At 40.9% G+C, this 20,234-nt stretch overlaps 1 protein-coding gene across 3 annotated transcripts in view; it reads right to left on the reverse strand.

Annotated features, from left to right (window-relative positions):
* The window catches only part of CPEB3 (cytoplasmic polyadenylation element binding protein 3), a 246,909-nt gene that overhangs the window by 203,418 nt on the left and 23,257 nt on the right, over positions 1–20,234 (reverse strand). The window contains exon 1 of one of the 3 annotated variants that reach the window (XM_007963553.3): positions 2,592–3,321. The exons of 1 other annotated variant lie outside the window; for it this stretch is intronic. The gene's annotated coding sequence lies outside the window, so the exon portion shown is untranslated. Of the gene's footprint in view, positions 1–7; positions 2,030–2,591; positions 3,322–20,234 lie in introns of those variants that run through there. One more of the 3 variants, XM_007963550.3, reaches the window with a different exon arrangement.

Consider the following 20,234-nt stretch of genomic DNA (forward strand, 5'->3'; position numbering starts at 1 on the left):
TCTTCACCCTTTCAGAAGTCTTGGTTCCTTTTCTGTACTAGTGAGAGATGTGCTTATAAGACAGAAAGACAGCAATTTCGCCACGTCTCTTTTCCCTTCACCGGAACTCAGAGCGTTCGCCCTGCAATGAGAAACTGATTCTGGTTCCTGTTTTTTCCCAAGCACCACCCTCCCCCAGTTATTTGCATACGTCAATAAATACTGCTGCGTCCTTCAGCAAGGTTAAAAAGACACCGCCACACGACCCTTTCTTCTCCCTTCCCCAGCTCGAACACTTTTTGAAAAAACAAACAAAACAAACAAAAAAACAGTTTCAGCCCTCTTTATTAGCAACCTGCCTTCTTGCGTTGGTAATTGTTTCATTTAGCTGCAGCGAACCACGAGGGAGGAAATCCTTGGCATTTGTTAGAAGGACTCAGCTGCACAATCATTCTCTGGCCTCCCAGTAGCTGCAGCTACTCCATTTTGTTAGGAGACAGTTTTTAAAAAAAACGTTTTTAAAGAAGTAAAAACCTACTGAAACGTTTGGAAGTGCTTGCTTCTTGTTACTCTAAGGATTATGGTTTTTCTGCTTATTCCCCAATTTTCTTGTCTCCAATTCTGCCGCACAAGAGATTTCTTGGCATCTCAGTGCTTCAGGTCTCAACAGGAGCCTGAGAATTTCTCTGCAGAGTGGAGAAATGCTTCTGGTTGGATTTAAGGTCAGAGAGAGAGAGTGCGCGCGAGCGAGCGAGCGCCTGTGAGATAGGGTGGGGGTGGGGCTTTAAAAAAAACCCTGAGATTTAAGTAGACAGTCAAGATAATTCTGGGGTTGCCAGATTTTCAATTTTGAATCCTCCTGCTGCTGTTGGTCACAAGACTTTGGCAAATTTAGAATCCATTCTCTTATCACTCGTATTAGCAGCGAAACACTATGGTTTGAAGACCCTGAATTACCATATGCTAGCAAAAGTGTTAAAAATAGAGGAGTACAAAGTCCCAAATTTTCATACATTGTAATTATAGTGCATTGCCATCACTGCTTCATTTAGCCATATAAGGAGTGTATGGTATTTTCCATCTCACATAGAAGGGCTATATTCACCTCTACCATATAGCCTGTTTTCTTATTCAAGGATGAAAATTAATCACTCAAAACCCAGAGATTGCCATACATGTAGTTAGCTTGTCCTTAGAACATGTTAATTGCCTTAAATATATAAATATTACACTTCTGAGACCCTAAAAACAAATATTTTGAATGTTAGGGGCATATGACCAAACATATAATTATTTTTAGATGATGATTCAGTACAATTGCAACTAAGTTATTAATAAATTTAATGCAGTTACTTAATTAACCCAGATACTTGGAGAGGAATCTTTCTCAGGACACTTGTGAAAAGGCATTCAGATACACACAGAAGCTCTGGCTCTAGACATCCTCATGATAATAACTATTGTTAAAATCAATGTATCAGAAAATGAAATTATTAACTATTATGCAAAATATATCAGACAAGAAATGGGATTAAAAGTAGTTCGATTATTTTATTAAAAACTATCATTAAAATGGTTCATTAATATCTTTTATTTCAAAGTTTCATACACAAAATAGTGGTGGGCTAAAGGAAATGCTTCGCAGCCACCTTGCTCTCCCTTCTATTCCTCATTCCCCTGCCTTTCCTCCCTTCAACCCCCCAGGGAAAAAACCCAACTCAATATAATATACAACACAGATTGCCGGCTACTACCAATAAAATCTGTTTAAGATTGCTTTCATGTTCCTCAGTTCCCTTGGTCTAAAACAATGGCTTTGATCGGTATTGCAAAATACAATACAAAGAGGCAAATGAAGCTTTGATTTAGAAAGACAAAGTTCTATTGCTGCCAAAGAAGATGGTCACAGAAACAGACATTTTCATACTTGGTTTAAACAGTGCTGCAGTAAACCATTATAATCTGAGATTTGAGTCACTTTCAGTGAGCTAGAATTGTCTTTATAATAGCCATATCATCATGGCTGAAATAGGCATTTGATTATAATTTTAATATCACTCTGCTTTTCCGGTTGCTTTTATCAATGCTTGTTGTTAATGCCTTCAGTTTAAACTACATGCTCTTCATGGAAAAATTAATGCTATACCTCAGCAAAAAAGCCAAAAAGTAAGCTGGACTCAGAACATTTTATAATAGCTGTAATCAATGTTAATATATTTATTGAATTTTAAAAATTTTATACCAGGAACACCCATTTCTCTTCTCAACACTCCTTAAAAATATAAATTTCGCTTTCTGCATAAATTCACTCTGTCAAGGTCAAGACACACCTTTAATAAATAAGACCTTTTCAAACAAAAGGTAAGCAATAGATTAAGATAAAATTTACAAAGGTAGTATGCAACGTCTCTCAGCAACTGCCTGTATAGTTTGTTTTGTGTTCTTGGGGTTGTTTTTTGTTTTTTCGGGTTTTTTTTGTTTTGTTTTTGTTTTTGCTTATTTACAGCAAAGTGAGAAATAGATACCTCCTTCCCCTCCCCCACCACACACAATAGATATTCTTTTACATGCAATAACCCAATTTCAAGTAACAAAATCTTAGTAGCAGTTACCTTTGAGTGTCCAGTTTTTAAGAATCGATAAAATTTAAAAGTATACAGTATTTATTTTCTTCTTTCAGGTTGATTATGTGACCGCTCTGGCAAAAGCACTTTGACAACTGTAAGATGAGAGGGCATGCGCACACAGGGAACTGTGGGGGCTGAAGTCCTTCACAAGGTACTCGGTCTGACTTCAGCACGTTCAGCCGGGAAAGGAGGAAGTCTCACAAATACAGATTCTGAGGGGAAAAGGTTGTGTCCTGATTACATTATATCCTACTAACCAATCTAAATTATGAGTTGTTGAAATAAAAGGGAGAAAAATAAATTGGTTTGTCAACTTGCCATAGAAAGCCAGGATAAAGGGAAACTGAATTGCAGTACTCAGAATAAATAAACCAAGCAGAGCTACCTTAAATGGTTAGAATGGTAATGACTGGGTAGCCAGCAATAGGAATCCTACTAGAAAGAGACTGGGGTGGAGAGGAATAGGCAAGGGAGGGGGAACTACTGGAGAATGTTAGATACTTAAAATCTGACCATACTTAAACACTTAAATAATTTTTTAAAAAAATTTTCAGCAGAGATGGCATAAAATAATCACTTTTAGTATAGAATAAAAAACACCTTAATATTAAATGTGATATCAACCTTGGAGGTCAGGTAAAAATAGATTTTAGTCATAAATTTTTGACATCCACCAGATGTCTTTGTATTTTAGTTTTCAATGCAGGAATAAATCACTTATTTTAAGACTGTACCTGATAAGCTCTGAATCAACTCACCTCCTTATTTTTGTCAAAATAAAAGTTTACCTTGCATTATTCATACAAATGATTACTCGAATAAACTTCAACTCTTATACTACAATAATATTTGGTGAAATATTTTTAAATAATTGTATATGCTGCCGGGCAGGGTGGCTCATGCCTGTAATCCCAGCGCTTTGGGAGGCCAAGGAGGGTGGATCACCTGAGGTCAGGAGTTCAAGACCAGCCTGGCCAACATGGTGAAACCCCGTCTCTACTAAAAATAAAAAAATTAGCTGAGCATGGTGGCGGGAGGCTGTAATCCCAGCTACTCGGGAGGCTGAGGCAGGAGAATTGCTTGAACCTGGGAGGTAGAGGTTGCAGTGAGCTGAGATCGGGCCACTGCACTCTAGCCTGGGTGACAGAGTAAGACCCTGTCTCAAAAAATAATAACAATAATTGTATATGTTTAGTGTCATACTGCATAAGACAATGATTTCTTTCTTCAAGACAAACAGTAGATACAGTTTTCTGTTTTCTGTTGTTTTTTTGAGACGGAGTCTCGCTCTGTCACCCAGGCTGGAGTATAGTGATACGATCTCCGCTCACTGCAACCTCTGCCTCCTGGGTTCAAGCGATTCTCCTGCCTCAGCCTCCCAAGCAGCTAGGACTACAGGTGCGTGCCACCACGCTCGGCTAATTTTCTGTATTTTTAGTAGAAACAGGTTTTCACCGTGTTAGCCAGGATGGTCTAGATCTCTTGACCTCGTGATCCACCCGCCCCTGCCTCCCAAAGTACTAGAATTATAGGCATGAGCCACTGCGCCTGGCCCAGTTTCTATTAAAAACTTTTTTTTTGGTATGGTTTTTCCTATTTTAACCTCATGATTCCAAGGCTGGAATCTCACAACATATTAAAATCAACTGCTATTATCTATAGCTTCTGAGAGCAATAGTTCAAGAACCGGTTTGTTCATGTAGGCAGAAGATATTTCTTGTGGGATTTGGTTCAGTGCCACTCACCCAAGCGGTTAGGAATAAATGTCAGTTGATGACTGTGCTGATTGAACTTGTAACTGAAAATGTCATCATTTAAAATTGTCTTAATTTTCTATTTCCCTTCTTCACCAACCAGAACTGAAGTATTACCAGAAACCACTGATTTGAAGCATATTGTAATCTTTGTTTCTAGTTATTTCTTTAAAAACAAACAAACAAAAAAGAAACCTAAGAAAAGAGTCTTTTTTTTTTTTTTTTTTGAGACTGAGTCTCGCTCTGTCACCCAGGCTGGAGTGCAGTGGTGTGATCTCGGCTCACTGCAACCTCTGCCTCCCAGGTTCAAGTGATTCTCCTGCCTCAGCCTCTTGAGTAGCTGGGATTACAGGCACGTGCCACCATGCCCAGCTAATTTTTGTATTTTTAGTAGAGACCAGGTTTCACAACAGTGGTCAGGCTAGTCTCAAACTCCTGACCTCGTGATCTGCCCACCTCAGCCTCCCAAAGTGATGGGATTACAGACATGAGCCACCGTGCCTGGCCAATAATCTATTTTTTGACCCCCTAAGATTCTAGCCTAAGTCTGCAAGAAAAGAATTACTTTGAATGAATCCACCAAAAGATCTATGTAAAACTAAATGTTTACTTATTCCTACTGTGATGTGACCTTAGCTTACATTTCCCATTTTTTTTCTCTTCCTCTACCCTCCTAAAGAAAGCTCCACTTTTGCCAAGGTGCTGTGGTCACTATTTGGATTCCAAAATTTGCAAGGATCAACTCACGGTTAATTTTATTCCTGAAGACTTTGCTAACCTACCAAACTTTTGCCACATTTTCAAGTACTCTAACTAAAATAAAATAGTCGGGCGCAGTGGCTCATGCCTGTAATCCCAGTATTTTGGGAGGCCGAGGCGGGTGAATCACCTGAGTTCAGGAGTTTGAGACCAGCCTGACCAACACAGTGAAACCCCGTCTCTACTAAAACTATAAAAAATTAGCCAGATGTGGTGGCAGGCACCTGTAATCCCATCTACTCGGGAGGCTGAGGCAGGAGAATCACTAGAACCTGCGAAGTGGAGGTTGCAGTAAGCCGAGACCGCACCATTGTACTCCAGCCTGGGAGACAGGGCAAGACTGCGTCTCAAAAATAAATAAAATAAAATAAAATAAAAGTAAATACCCTTCATAACATCCTTATAGCTTTAAGAAATGGATTTTCAAGTACTCTAAAATAAAATAATCCTTCATAACATCCTTACAGCTTAAAGAAATAGATTTTTTAAATTATTTGAAATTAGGATGTCAACTTTTTTTTTTTTTGACACAGAGTCTCACTCTGTCGCTCAGGCTGAAGTGCAGTGGCACAATCTCGGGCTCACTGCAACCCCTGCCTCCTGGGTCCAAGCAATTCTCCTGCCTCAGCCTCCCAAGTAGCTGGGGTTTCAGATACCCGCCACGACACCCGGCTAATTTTTTGTAATTTTAGTAGAGACGGGGTTTCACCGTGTTAGTCAGGAGTATCTTGATCTCCTGACTTCATGATCCACCTGCTTCGGCCTCCCAAAGTGCTGGGATTACAGGCATGAGCCACCACACCCGGCCTAGGATGTCAACTTTTAATCAGTAACATAGAAATTTTTAAGTTATTACTTTCAAAGTTATGACTTGAAATGGTTTCTCTGGGCATTTATTAATCCACCTGACTCAAAGTGCAGGTCTATTAATATGCACAACAGACAAAAATAAACTTTGGCTCTAACCCTTGTTAAACCATAATTAACACTGCCCATACTTAATGGGATTGTATTGTATTGAAAAATAAACTAATCTCTGCTCTTTTTTTTTTCCTTCCCTAAAATGAGCCTCAAATCTAAAAAGAAAATGACTCGAACATAAACACCAAGGTATAAATATATACCAAGAAAAGAAAAAATTATCAGAGAACCCTCAACAAGAACAAAGCTCTTCTCTACTGAAATGTTGTTTTTTCACTTAACCATAAAAAAGGTATCTTCTTTTTTATTTTTGTAACAGAGTCTTGTCTGTCGCCCGAGGTGGCACGACCTCAGCTAACTGCAACCTCCACCTCCCAGGTTCAAGCAATTCTCCTGCCTCAGCGTCTTGAGTAGTTGGGACTACAGGTGCACACCACCAAGCCTGACTAATTATTTTATTTTCTTTTATCTTTTTATTTGTTTTGAGATGGAGTTTTGCTCTTGTTGCCCAGGCTGGAGTGCAGTGGCGCGATCTCAGCTCACCACAACCTTTGCCTCCCGGGTTCCAGTGATTCTCCTGCCTCAGCCTCCCGAGTAGCTGGGATTACAGGCATGTGCCACCACACCTGGCTAATTTTGTATTTTTAATAGAGATGGGGTTTCTCCATGTTGGTCAGGCTGGTGTTGAGCTCCCAACTTCAGGTGATTCGCCCACCTTGGCCTCCCAAAGTGCTGGGATTACAGGTTAATTTTTATATTTTAAGTAGTGACGGGATTTCACCTTGTTTGCCAGCCTGGTCTCGAACTCTTGACCTCAAGAGATCCGCCTGCCTCGGCTTCCCAAAGGCTGGGATTACAGGTGTGAGCCACCGCACCTAGCCAAAAAAGAGGCACTTTCTGAAATTTTATCTTCAGAGCACAGAACTTCACCATAAATCACCGCCCCCACCTCCTACTTTTTTTTTTTTTTTTGCTTTGAGACAGAGTCTCGCTCTGTCACCTAGGCTGGAATGTAGTGGCGTGATCTTGGCTCACTGCAACCTCTGCCTCACAGCATAAACCCCTTTTGAGTAGCCATTAAGTGCTATAAAAATACTTCACAGAGTTAACTCACGGAGATATATAGTTATTCCTCGGTATCTTGCTAGCTTAGTTCCAAACCCCCTACCCCACCAAATGTCAAAATCCACAGATGCTCAAGTAAGTCCCCTATATAAAATGATATACTATTTGCATAAAACCTATGCACATCCTCCTATATACTTTAAATCATCTCTAGATTACTTATAATACCTAACACAATGTGTTATGTAAATAGTTGTTATACTATATTGTTTAGGGAATAATGGCAAAAAAAGTTTGTACATGTTCTGTACAAATGTAAGCATTCATTTTTTCCAAATATTTTTGATCTGCGGTTGGTTGAATCAAAGAATATGTGGATATGGAACCCACGGATAAGAAAGGACAACTGTACACGGGTCAAATACATCATTTTGAGCCTCCTTCCTTCTTTTCCTTCCCTACTTACATCCCTAGCACAATGCTTATATGTCCTGGGTAGTTGGTAGGTGCACTATACATGCTTGCTGAATATATGGATAAATGGATGGATGAATAAAGCATAGTTTTTGTATTACTTAAAACAGCCAGGTTCCAGTAAGTATTAAATTCATTTAGAAGAGCAATTAATTTTCCCTCAGCTGCAAGGATGGGAAGGGGAGTGGTATAAAATAGAAAACCACTTTGGCTTTTATGATGGTCAGTAGTATGTAGACTATTTTATTATCATCATGAAATAACAGACCCACACCCCACCCTTCCACAGAAATTGTTTCTCCAAGATTACAATAGACACTCTGAGTTAAGCCCAATGGATGTTTGTCAGTCTATCTTGCTTGACCTTGCAACAACATTGACATAACTGACCACACTTTCTGGATATACAGTCATGCATAGCATTAACAATATTTCAGTGAAACCACATATACAATGGTGGTCCCAAAGATTATAATGAAGCTGAAAAATTCCAATCACCTCCTCACTTTGTAGCTGTCAATGTCATAGTGCAAAAGCATCACTCATCTATTTGTTGGGATACTGGTGTAAACAAAGCCACTGTGCTGCCAGTTGTATAAAATTACAGCACATAAGGCCGGGTGTGGTGAATCACGCCTGCAATTCCAGCACTGTGGGAGGCCAAGGCAGGCGGATCACAAGGTCAGGAGATCAAGACCATCCTGGCCAACATGGTGAAACCCCATCTCCACTAAACATACAAAAAAATTAGCTGGGCATGGTGGCAAGCGCCTGTAGTCTCAGCTACTCAGGAGGCTGAGGCCGGAGAATCTCTTGAACCCTGAAGGCGGAGGTTGCAGTGAGCCGAGATCGTGCCACTGCACTCCAGTCTGGTGACAGAGTGATACTCCATCTCAAAATAAATAAATAAATAAATTATAGCACACACAATTACATACAGTACAAAATACTTGATAATTATAATAAATTACTGTTATTGGTTTGTGTATTACTTTTTACCATTATTTTACAGTGTACTCTTTAGTAGAAAGGTGGTACATGCCTGTAATCCCAACTACTTGGGAGGCTGAGGCAGGAGAATCATTTGAATTTGGGAGGTGGAGGTTGCAGTGAGCTGAGATCATGCCATTGCACTCCAGCCTGGGCAACTCTCTCTCAAAAATAAAAATAAAAAATAAAGAGAGACTCTCTCTCAAAAATAAAAATAAAAATAAAGTAAAAAAAAAAAAAATAGAAATTTTAAGAGTTGAAAAAAGTTTATAGAATAAGGGTATAAAAAATATTTTGGGGCCAGGTGCGGTGGCTCATGCCTGTATTCCCAGCACTTTGGGAGGCTGAGGAAGGCAGATTACTTGGGGTCAGGAGTTTCAGACCAGCCTTGGTCAACATGGTGAAACCCTTTCTCTACTAAAAATGCAAAAAAAAATAGCTGGGCATGGTGGTGGGCACCTGTAGTCCCAGCTTCTTGGGAGGCTGAGGCAGGAGAATCACTTGAACTAGGGAGGCGGAGGTTGCAGTGAGCCCAGATCACACCACTGTACTCCAACCTGGACGACAGAGTGAGACTCCATCTCAAATAAATATATATTTTATATAGCTATACAACGTATTTTTATTTTAAGCTGTTATTACAAGAGTCAATTTTTTTAAAAAAAGTTTAAAAAGTTAAAAGATTGCAATAAGCTAAGGTCAGTTTTCTTGGAGGGGGGGTCAATTTATTATTGAAGAAAAGTTCTTTATAGAAATTTAGTGTAGCCTAAGTGTACAAAGTTTATAAAGTCTACAGTAGTATACAGTAAAATCCTACAACTTCACATTCATTTACTGCTCACTCACTGACTCACACAACAACTTCCATTCCTGCAAGCTCAATTCATGGTAAGTGCCCTATACATGTGTACCTTTTTATATATATATATGTGTGTGTGTGTATATATATATAAGTGGGGTTTTTTTTATTTGTTTGTTTGTTTGTTTTGAGGCAGAGTCTCACTCTGTTGCCCAGGCTAGAGTGCAGCAGCGCAATCGCGGCTCACTGCAACCTCCGCCTCCCAGGTTCAAGCAATTCTTGTGCCTCAGCCTCCGAAGTAACTGGGACTACAGGCACCTGCCACCACACACAGCTAATTTTTTTTGTATTTTTAGTAGAGATGGGGTTTCGCTATATTGCCCAGGTTGGTCTTGAACTCCTGAGCTCAGACAATCTGCTCGCCTTGGCCTCCCAAAATGCTAAGATTACAGGTATGAGCCACCACACCCAGCCTATACTGTATTTTTACTGTACCCTTCTGAAGTTTAGATATACAAATACCTACCATTGTGTTACAACTGCCTACAGCATTCTGTAGGGTAACATGCTGTACAGGATTCTAGGCTAGAAGCAAAAGGCTGTACTATATAGCCTATGTGTGTAGTAGGCTATACCATCTAGGTTTGTGTAAGTACACTTTATGACAACTGACACAACAAAATCACCTAACAATGCATTTCTCAGAAAGTATCCCCTTTGTCAGTAAGCAACACATGACTGTACCTTCTTCCCTTTTCCTCCTTCCTTCATGCTGTCCTTTCTTGGTTTTCTAACATGTGAGATTGTACACTCTCTCTCTCTCTCTGTCTTCTTTGCTAACTGACTTTAAATACTGAGTTCTTCCGGACTTCATCCCAGGCCCTCTTCTCATCCTACATGAGTTGCTTTCCCAACTATAAAGAACCAAGCTTATCTTATTGACTTATCTTATCTTATTAACCAAGCTTATCTTATCTATATTTGCAACACCTATCACTGTGCCTACCACATAAGAAATGGGAATTCAGTAAGTATTTGTTGAATTTAAATTAAATTTATATACGAAGGGCCAAAAATGCCAAGGTAATCTAGGTGGCAACAAACAAACCTAGAGGACTTACACTATCAGATATCAAGACCTGTAGGTGTGGTTATTAGAACTGGATAAGCAAATGAACAGAACAAAATTAAAAGTCTAGAAATAGGTGGATCTATGTATGAGCCCCAGAATCCCAAAAACAGTAACAGTAATGAAAAGATGATGCAGTAATGAAAAGATGGTCTTTTCAATAAAGGGTATTGGAGTCAACTGAATATCCATATGGCAAAAAAGAGACCTTTACACTTACAACACCATATACAAAAATCAATTCCAGATGGATTGTAGGCCTAATTGTAAAATATAAACAAAAAGCCCTTAAAAGAAAACCTGGGAGAATCAACAATTTCTTAAACAGGTCACATCCTGGAATGGGACACCAATAGAAAGAAAAAAAGGCCGGGTGTGGTGGTGGGTGCCTGTAATCCCAGCTACTCAGGAGACTGAGGCATAGAATAGCTTGAACCCAGGAGGCAGAGGTTGCAGTGAGCCGAGATCACGCCACTGCACTCCAGCCTGGGCGACAGAGCGAGATTCCATCTCAAAAAGAAAAAAAAAAAGAAGTCACAAAACCGTAACCATAAGTAAGACAGCATTAGAATAAAAACTCACAGAATGGGAGAAAATATATGCTCTCTCTCTATATATATATATTTTCAACAAAAGACTTGTAACCAGAATATATAAAGGACTCCTACAAATCAATAAGAGTAAATATCCTCCCAAGAATAGGCAAAAGACTTCACCAAAAGATATTCAAATGACCAAAAAGCATATGAAAAGGTACTCTACCTCACTAATCAACAAAAACAAAAAAAGGCAGAATAAAACCAGAGTGGCTTAAACTGGAAAAGGCAGACAATACCAAGCATTAGGATGGGAGCAACCCCCTCCATTTTTAAGCAACCCATTTTTCAAACAATGCTGGTGAAAGCATAATTTGGTATAACTATACAATCACAATGCAAAATCATTTAGCAGCATCTATTAAAGCTAAACATTCACAAACCTTATGACCCAGCAATTTAGCCTCTAGATACACACCCAATAGAAATGCATGACTGACACCCCCTCATCTTCATTCACAACCAGTATAATACTGTACCCGAACTACAGCAGTGATCTCCTAATGTCTCTCATCTAGTATTCTTCCAAATGTGGCCTCCATACTAAATCCTGAGTAATCATTCGAACATAGTTTTACCATGTTATGCCCCTTCCTAAAACTCTCTAATAACTTTTCCCTTGCCATGAGGATAAAATACAAACCCCTTTGTTTATTTTTGTTGTTGTTGTTTTGTTTTTTGTTTTTTGTTTTTTTGAGAGAGTTGCCCGGCTAGAGTGCAGTGGTGCATCTCAGCTCACTGCAACCTCTGTCTCCCGGGTTCAAGCGATTCTCCTGCCTCAGCCTCCTGAGTAGCTGGGACTACAGGTGCGTGCCACCACACCCAGCTAATTTTTGTATTTTTAGTAGATGGGGTTTCACCCTGTTGGCCAGGATGATCTTAATCTCTTGACCTCGTGATCCGCCCGCCTCAGCCTCTCAAAGTACTGGGATTACAGGAATGAGCCACTGTGCCCAGCCCAAACTTAACTCTTCTACACGTACTCTTCCCAGCCATGCCAAACTAACTCAAACGTCCATTCTTTGAAGCTTTCCTTGACCATGTAAGCAGAATTGCTGATTCCTTCCTTTATACAACTTTGTAATATACATATATATCTATTACAGTATTTATTCTTCATATTTCAGTGTAATTATTTGTTTACACATCTGCCTTTCCTAGAAGACCTGCAGGGTTGGGACTATATTCATCTTTGTAACCCAGGTACTGGGCCTCAAACATAAAGATGCTGGATAAAAGTTTGTTTATCAAATCAAAGAACAGATACCTTTTATCCCAATTTGTTGAAATGTCAAGCACTTCTTTAACATTAGACAAAGAGAAGTTACATGGATTCTATTGCCATAAAATGTGTTCCAAAAACCCTATGCTTAATAATACAAAGTTTAATGTTTACGAAGACATTCCATATTGAAATTCAGTATAATTTACCTTTCTCCTGTTGGAGGATATTTAATTTGTCACCAAGTTTTCACTGTTTTCCAAACTGATTGTTTCCTTAGGCCATATTTCTAAAGAAGAAATTGCTCAATTGGAAGGCATAACATTGTTTTTGATACATATTAACAAATTACTTTTATTTATTTATTTATTTATTTATTTTGAGGCAGGGTCTCTGTCTCCCAGGCTGGAGTGCAGTGGCACCATCAGAGCTCACTGCAGCCTCAAGTGATCCTCCTGCCTCAGTCCCCCAAGCAGCTGGGATTATAGGCTTGGGCCACCACACCCAGCTAATTTTTTCTATTTTTAGTACAGATAGAGTCTTGCCATGTTGCCCAGGCTGGTTTCAAACTGCTGGGCTCAGGCAATCCTCCTGCCTTGACTTCCCAGAGTGCTGGGATTACAGGTGTGAACCAGCTTGCCAAAAAATTGCTTTAGAAAGCTTGCAGCAGTTTATACTTCCACTGGAAATTAGCTTCTATATAAAAACAACGTATAAAGAGTATTAAAAAACAGAATGTGGTTCCTGATAATGTAATAATGTAGAAAAGGACCTCAACTCTTTTTTTTTTTTTTTTCAGACAGAGTTTCACTCTTGTCATCCAGGTTGGAGTGCAGCGGTGCAATCTCAGCTCACTGCAACCTCCGCCTCCCGGATTCACGCAATTATCCTGCCTCAGCCTCCTGAGTAGCTGGGATTACAGGTGCCCGCCACCACATCTAGCTAATTTTTGTATTTTTAGTAGAGACGGGATTTTGTCATGTTGGCCAGGTTGGTCTTGAACTCCTGACCTCAGGTGATCCACCCTCCTCAGCCTCCCAAAGTGCTGGGATTATAGGCATGAGCCACCACGCCTGGCCAACGTCCTAATATATTTAATACTTTGTCATTCTTCTTCATCACACCATCATATGATAATGAAATAGTGCAGATAAATGAAATACTTATAGCTGATGTTTATTAGCTGGAGATTCCTTTTCAGATTATGACACAAGTATACACATGTGCATATTCCATAGGAATAGGAGAAAAAGATAAGTAGCCTTCATCTATGCTCAGTTTCCAGACTTCAATTATATTTTTTGAACTAATATTTATATATATATATTTCATGTACTTGTGTTCATCTTAGGTCAAAAACTGTTCACTAGAACAGATATTTTATATACATATACATATATATACACACACACATACATATATATTTTTTTAAAGAATCTCTTGACTCAGCCTCCTGAGTAGCTGGAACTACAGGTGCTTGCCACCATGCTCAGATAATTTTTTTGTATTTTTAGTAGAGATGGGGTTTCACCATGTTAGCCAGGATGGTCTCGATCTCTTGACCTCGTGATTCGCCTACCTCAGCCTCCCAAACTGCTGGGATTACAGGCACAAGCCACCATGCCTGGCCCTTTCTTTCTTTCCTTTTTTTTTAATTTTGAGACAGAGTCTCACTCTGTTGCCCAGGGTGGAGTGCAGTGGTGCAATCTCGGCTCACTGCAACCTCTACCTCCTGGGTTCAAGCAATTCTGCCTCAGATTCCTGCGTAGTGGGGATTACAGGTACACACCACCATACCTGGCTGATTTTTGTATTTTTAGTAGACATGGGGTTTCACCATGTTGGCCAGGCCGGTCTTAAACTCCTGACCTCAGGTGATTCACCAGCCTCAGTCTCCCAAAGTACTGGGATTATAGGTATGAGCCACCGCGCCCAGCCATTCTGTCGTTTCTTTAGAGCCCTGCTCAAACCCTACCTCCTAACAATATCATCTATGGCCAGGCGTGGTGGCTTACACGAGACCAGCCTGACCAACACGGAGAAACCCCGTCTCTACTAAAAATACAAAATTAACCAGGCGTGGTGGCACATGCTGGTAATCCCAGCTACTAGGGAGGATGAGGCAGGAGAATCGCTTGAACCCAGGAGCTAGAGGTTGCAGTGAGCCGAGATCGCACCATTGCACTCCAGCCTAGGCAAGAAGAGTGAAACTCCGTTTCCATATATATATAAAATCTATCTGTACCACATATTCATTGCTTTGCATTTCTGTTTACCTGTTCTGGCAAATAATTATGCTAATTCCCAAATTAGAACTCTAAGTTTCTTGAGGCAAGGCACTACAACTTATCTTTTTTTCTTTCTCAGAACCAGTATAATATCTTACATAGAGCTTAGTAACAACTGCAGCTAATGTTTATGTGGCAAATACTGATACAATGCTAGGTACTTTCCACATATTAATTCATTTAACCCACACAATAAATCTATGAGGTAAATACTGTTCCTGTCACCAGTTGCAGATGACAAAACATAAACTTAAGTGACTTACCTGCCCACTGTCACAAAACTCGTGGCAGAACTAGGACCTAATTTCAATTCTGCTTGACTCTACAGCTGTCTTTTGGCGCCTCACACAAGCAAGTCCTCTTGTCCTACTTGATCCATGAAGCCCAGGAGATAGCTTGGACTCCAAAGGTGTGTTAAGAGGGCAAATTGTGATTCAGCAACTTTTCTTTCTCCCACTGACACAAAGCTTTTATGTAATGACCTTTCCCTGAAAACCAGAGATAAGCTCTAACCAAATAATTCTGAATTCCACTGATGGGCAAGACCCAGTCTTACTGCAGGGTATCCTAAAATCATATGTCTTCTGGCAGGGCGTGGTGGCTCCTGCCTGTACAATCCCAGCACTTTGGGAGGCAGAGGTGGGCAGATTACCTGAGGTCAGGACTTTGAGACCAGCCTGACCAATATGATGAAACCCCATCTCTACTAAAAATACAAAAATTAGCCAGGTGTGATGGCATGCGCCTGTAATCTCAGCTACTCAGGAGGCTGAGACAGGAGAATCACTTGAACCCGGGAAGCAGAGGTTGCAGTGAGCCAAGATCACACCACTGCACTCCAGCCCGGGCAACAAGAGCAAAACTCCATCTCAAAATAATAATAATAATAATAATAATAATAATAATAATAATAATAATAATTTGTCTTCAAGATAATTTCTTATTTGTTTTTTTTCTTCTTCTTTTTGAGACTGAGTCCTGCTCTGTTGCCCAAGCTGGAGTGCAATGGCGCACCATCTCGGCTCACTCTACCTCCTGGGCTCAAGCAATTATCCTGCTTCAGCCTCTCGAGTAGCTGGGATTACAGGTACACACCACCACACCCAGCTAATTTTTGTATTTTCAGTAAAGACAGGGTTTCGCCATGTTGGCCAGGCTGGTCTTGAACTCCTGACCTCAGGTGATCCACCCACCTCGGCCTCCCAAAGTGCTGGGACGACAAGCGTGAGCCACTGTGCCCGGCCAACTGACTGTTTTTAAGATGATTATTCATCAAAAGTACTAATTTTAGTCTTCAGAGATCCAGTGAGCAAGGCTGGTCCAGGCTTGAAGTAACGGAGAAAACCTTTGTTTGCTACAACCTCTACTTTAACAGCCAGCAGCTAGTAGGTTCTGTACAAGCTGATGAGTCATAGGGATCATCAGGGAAAAAAAAAAAGGGCAAGAGTCAATATGTCTACACACGTTGCCCTTGCATTCTAGTGTCTGAAACCAAGTAGTATTTGTGTAATATCAGTGTCTTACATTCACAAAGGCATTAGACTTTATCTAACTCCTTCATCTTTATTATCTCACTTGATGTTAACAGGCCTGTGCAGTGAAGACAGTATAGACAGGACCCTCACATTCACTTCTGCAGATTGTTCAGTGCGCCAGAAGGCTAGCCAAGAAGGCTAGTGAAGATGGAAATTTAGACCATGCTCGTCTCACCAAGTTCATAAACCTTACTGTAAAGCTGTGTCTGTCCAAAGGGAGGGGTCCCTTTTTCTGTTTTTGTTTTTTTTTTGTTTTTTTGTTTGTTTGTTTGTTTTGAGACAGAGTCTCGCTCTGCGCATAGGCTGGAGTGCAATGGCGTGATCTCAGCTCACTGTAACCTCTACCTCCTGGGTTCAAGGAATTCTTCTGCCTCAGTCTCCCAAGTAGCTGGGATTACAGGCGCCCACCACAACGTCTGGTTAATTTTTTGTATTTTTAGTAGAGACAGGGTTTCACCATGTTGGCCAGGCTGGTCTCGAACTCCTGACCTCAGGTGATCCACCCACCTCGGCATCCTAAAGTGGTGGGATTATAGGCGTGAGCCACCATACCTAGCCTCTTTTTTCTGAATTTCTACAAAGGGACTATGTGAGCAGGCAACAGCACTTAGGATGACTGTTGGGATCCCCACCTTATAGATGTGAAAATGCAGGCTCAGAGATGTTACAGGACACAACTAATAAGTGGTGAGTCCAAGATTAGAATTCAGGTCTTCCAAATCATTAGTAAGCAAGCCTTTTCAACTATAATACAAGTCTCCCAATGGTTCAATTTAATATGTGCTATTTCTGTCTTGTCGTGTTGCAGACTGGTATCCTCAGCCCCTTGCTCTAACCAACTGAAGCAAAATCTATAGGTTTTTGGCATAGCTGTAATCTGAAGTCATATCTATTATCTTCTTGAGGAAGCTGAGAAATAGATACGTGTGCCAACTGTCCTAAAAGAGATACTTTAGATGAATCTCCTACCACTTTTGAAAAAATAAATTAGACCACCTGCCCTAATGCTGCTAACAGATCATGATATCATCACAGTAACAGGGTATTAACATTATATTATGGAGGTGATGTGTAAAAAGAACATAGGATATAAAATCTAATTATCTAAACGCAGATACTAGCACTACCACTTACTAGCTGCCTGTCCCTAGGTGATTAACAATAACCAATATTTACTGAACTCATATTAGTTGCAATGATGCGTACTTTATTTACATGAAGAATAATTTCGTACAACTCTAAGAGTTAAGTACCTGCATCATCCCTATTTCACAGATGAGGATTCTGAGGCTAAAGTAACTTGTCCTGGGCTATAATGTTGGCAAGTAGAGAAGACAGGATTCCAACCCAGGCAATCTAACTCTAAAACCCATGTTTGGCTAGGCGCGGTGGCTCACGCCTGTAATCCCAGCACTTTGAGAGGCCAAGGCCGGCGGATCACGAGGTCAGGAGATTGAGACCATCCTGGCTAACACAGTGAAACCCCGTCTCTATTAAAAATACAAAAAATTAGCCAGGCGTGGTGGCAGGCGCCTGTAGTCCCAGCTACTTGGGAGGCTGAGGTGGGAGAATGGCGTGAATCTGGGAGGCGGAGCTTGCAGTGAGCCGAGATCGCGCCACTGCACTCCAGACTGGGCAACAGAGCAAGACTCCGTCTCAAAATAAATAAATAAATAAATAAAAGTAAAACCCAAGTTCTTGGCAAGGCAAGGTAGCTCACGCCTATAATCCCAGCTCTTTGGGAGGCTGAGGGGGGAGGATTGCTTAAGCCCAGGAGTTCAAGACCAGCCTGGGCAACATGGAGAGATCTTATGTTTTTTAAATTAAAAAAAAATAAGTAAATAAATAAATAAAACCCATGTTTTATTTAAGCAAAATATACAGTGGAACATATTCTTAAACACCCAGAGGATGCCAATTTTTAAAAAAATATTCTGTAGAGATGGGGTCTTGTTATGTTGCCCAGGCTGGTCTCAAACTCCTGGTCTTAAGGGGTCCTCCCTGTTGGCCTCCCAAAGCACAAGAATTACATGTATGGCCACTGCACCTAGCCAGATTTTAAATTTAGTTTTAAAAATCTGTGTATTGAGAGAATTTCCTCATCCTCTGGTGATGATGATTACACTAACTAGCATTCCCTGATCATTTAGTCTATGTAGGCATCTAGATAAGAATTTTACATGTCTTATCAGTTAATCCTCATAATAATCCTGAAAGATGTAAGCTATCATTCTTCTCATTTTTCAGATAAGGAATCTTAGAAATGATCAATAATGGCTGGTCACGGTGACTCACGCCTATAATCCCAGCACTCTGGGAGGCTGAGGCGGGCAGATCGCCTGAGGTCAGGAGTTCAAGACCAGCCTGGCCAACATAGCAAAATCCCGTCTCTACAAAAATATAAAAATTAGCTGGGCATGGTGGTGCATGCCTGCAATCCCAGCTACACGGAAGGCTAAGGTGGGAGAATCACTTGAACCTGGGAGACTGGGAGGCGGAGGCGGAGGCTGCAGTAAGCTGAGATCATACCACTGAACTCCAGCCTGGGGAACAGAGTGAGACTCCATCTCAAAAAAAAAAAAAATGATTAATAATTTACCCAAGGTGACATAACTAGTAGGTGAATAAGCTCAGGTCTATTTTTATTCCGAGGCTTAACTGTTATCCCTCACCAACAGCCACACCCAGGCATAACTGGGAATAACATCAGTGCCTACATTTTCTTTACATACAAGCAGGCCTCTGCCTTCAGGTGTTTCTTCCTTTGGTGATCATATTTTTTCTCAATCAAAAGTCAGGCTTAGCCGGGCATGGTGGCACAAGCCTGTACTCTCAGCTACTCAGAAGGCTGAGGCACAAGAATCACTTGAACCCGGGAGGCAGAGGTTGCACTGAGCCAAGATCATGCCACTGCACTCCAGCCTGGGTGACAGAGCGAGACTCCATCTCAAAAAAAATAAAAGAATTTTTTAAAAAATCATTTGATTGAAGGCATATAAAAACATGGCTGGATGGTCGGGCACAGTGTTTCATAGCTGTAATCCCAACACAATGGGAGGCCGAGGCAGGATGATCATTTGAGACCAGGAATTCGAGACCAGGCTGCACAATATAGACTTTTCTCTATAAAAAAAATTTTAAGGCTGGGCATGTGGCTCACTCCTATAACCCTAGAACTTTCGGAGGCTAAGGTGGGCGGATCACCTGAGGTCAGGAGTTTGAGACCAACCTGGCCAACATGGTGAAATCCCATTTCCACTAGAAATACAAACATTAGTCGGGTGTGATAGCATGCGCCTGTGGTCCCAGCTTCTTGGGAGGCTGAGGCGAGAGAACCTAGGAGGCGGAGGTTGCAGTGAGCCTAGATCCTGACACTGCACTCCAGCCTGGGCAACAGAGCGAGACTCCGCCTCAAAGAAAAATAAACAAATAAAAGTCAAAGCATGTGGTCTGACAATTTGAAATAAATTTCAGAAAAATCCAAGACTTGTGGTTATCGGGCCTTTTACCTTTCTCCCCAAAACCTGATCACCTAGAACAAGCCCTATTCAGATTGTTCTCAGCTTCTCTTTTTAGACCAAGCCTAGCTCCTCTTAGTGTTCCAGAGTTAAACCCATCTCCCAGGCAGAAGCCTCCACCTAAACTCTTCACCCAAAAGCCTCAAAGCCTCTTAGTGACAGACTTCAATTAGTCTCAGCCTTATGAAAAATGTCTCTCCCAAAAGAAAAAGACAGGGTGGGCACGATGGCTCATGTCTATAATCCCAGCACTTTGGGAGGCCGAGGCGGGTAGATCACCTGAGCTCAGGAGTTTGAGACCAGCCCGGCCAACATGGTGAAACCCCGTCTCTACTAAAAATAAAAAAATTAGCTGGGCATGGTGGCAGGCGCCTGTAATCCCAGGGACTCGGGAGGTTGAGGCAGGAGAATCACTTGAACCCAGGAGGCAGAGGTTGTAGTGAGCCAAGATCGCACCATTGCACTCAGCCTGGGCAACAAGAGCAAAATTCCGTTTCAAAAAGAAAGAAAGAAAGAAAGAAAAAGATGAAAGGAAAAAATCATTTTCTTTTTTTTCAAATATAAACCCTTGCTACGGT

Source organism: Chlorocebus sabaeus, chromosome 9 (assembly GCF_047675955.1).
Source record: "Chlorocebus sabaeus isolate Y175 chromosome 9, mChlSab1.0.hap1, whole genome shotgun sequence".
Lineage (NCBI taxonomy): Eukaryota > Metazoa > Chordata > Mammalia > Primates > Cercopithecidae > Chlorocebus > Chlorocebus sabaeus.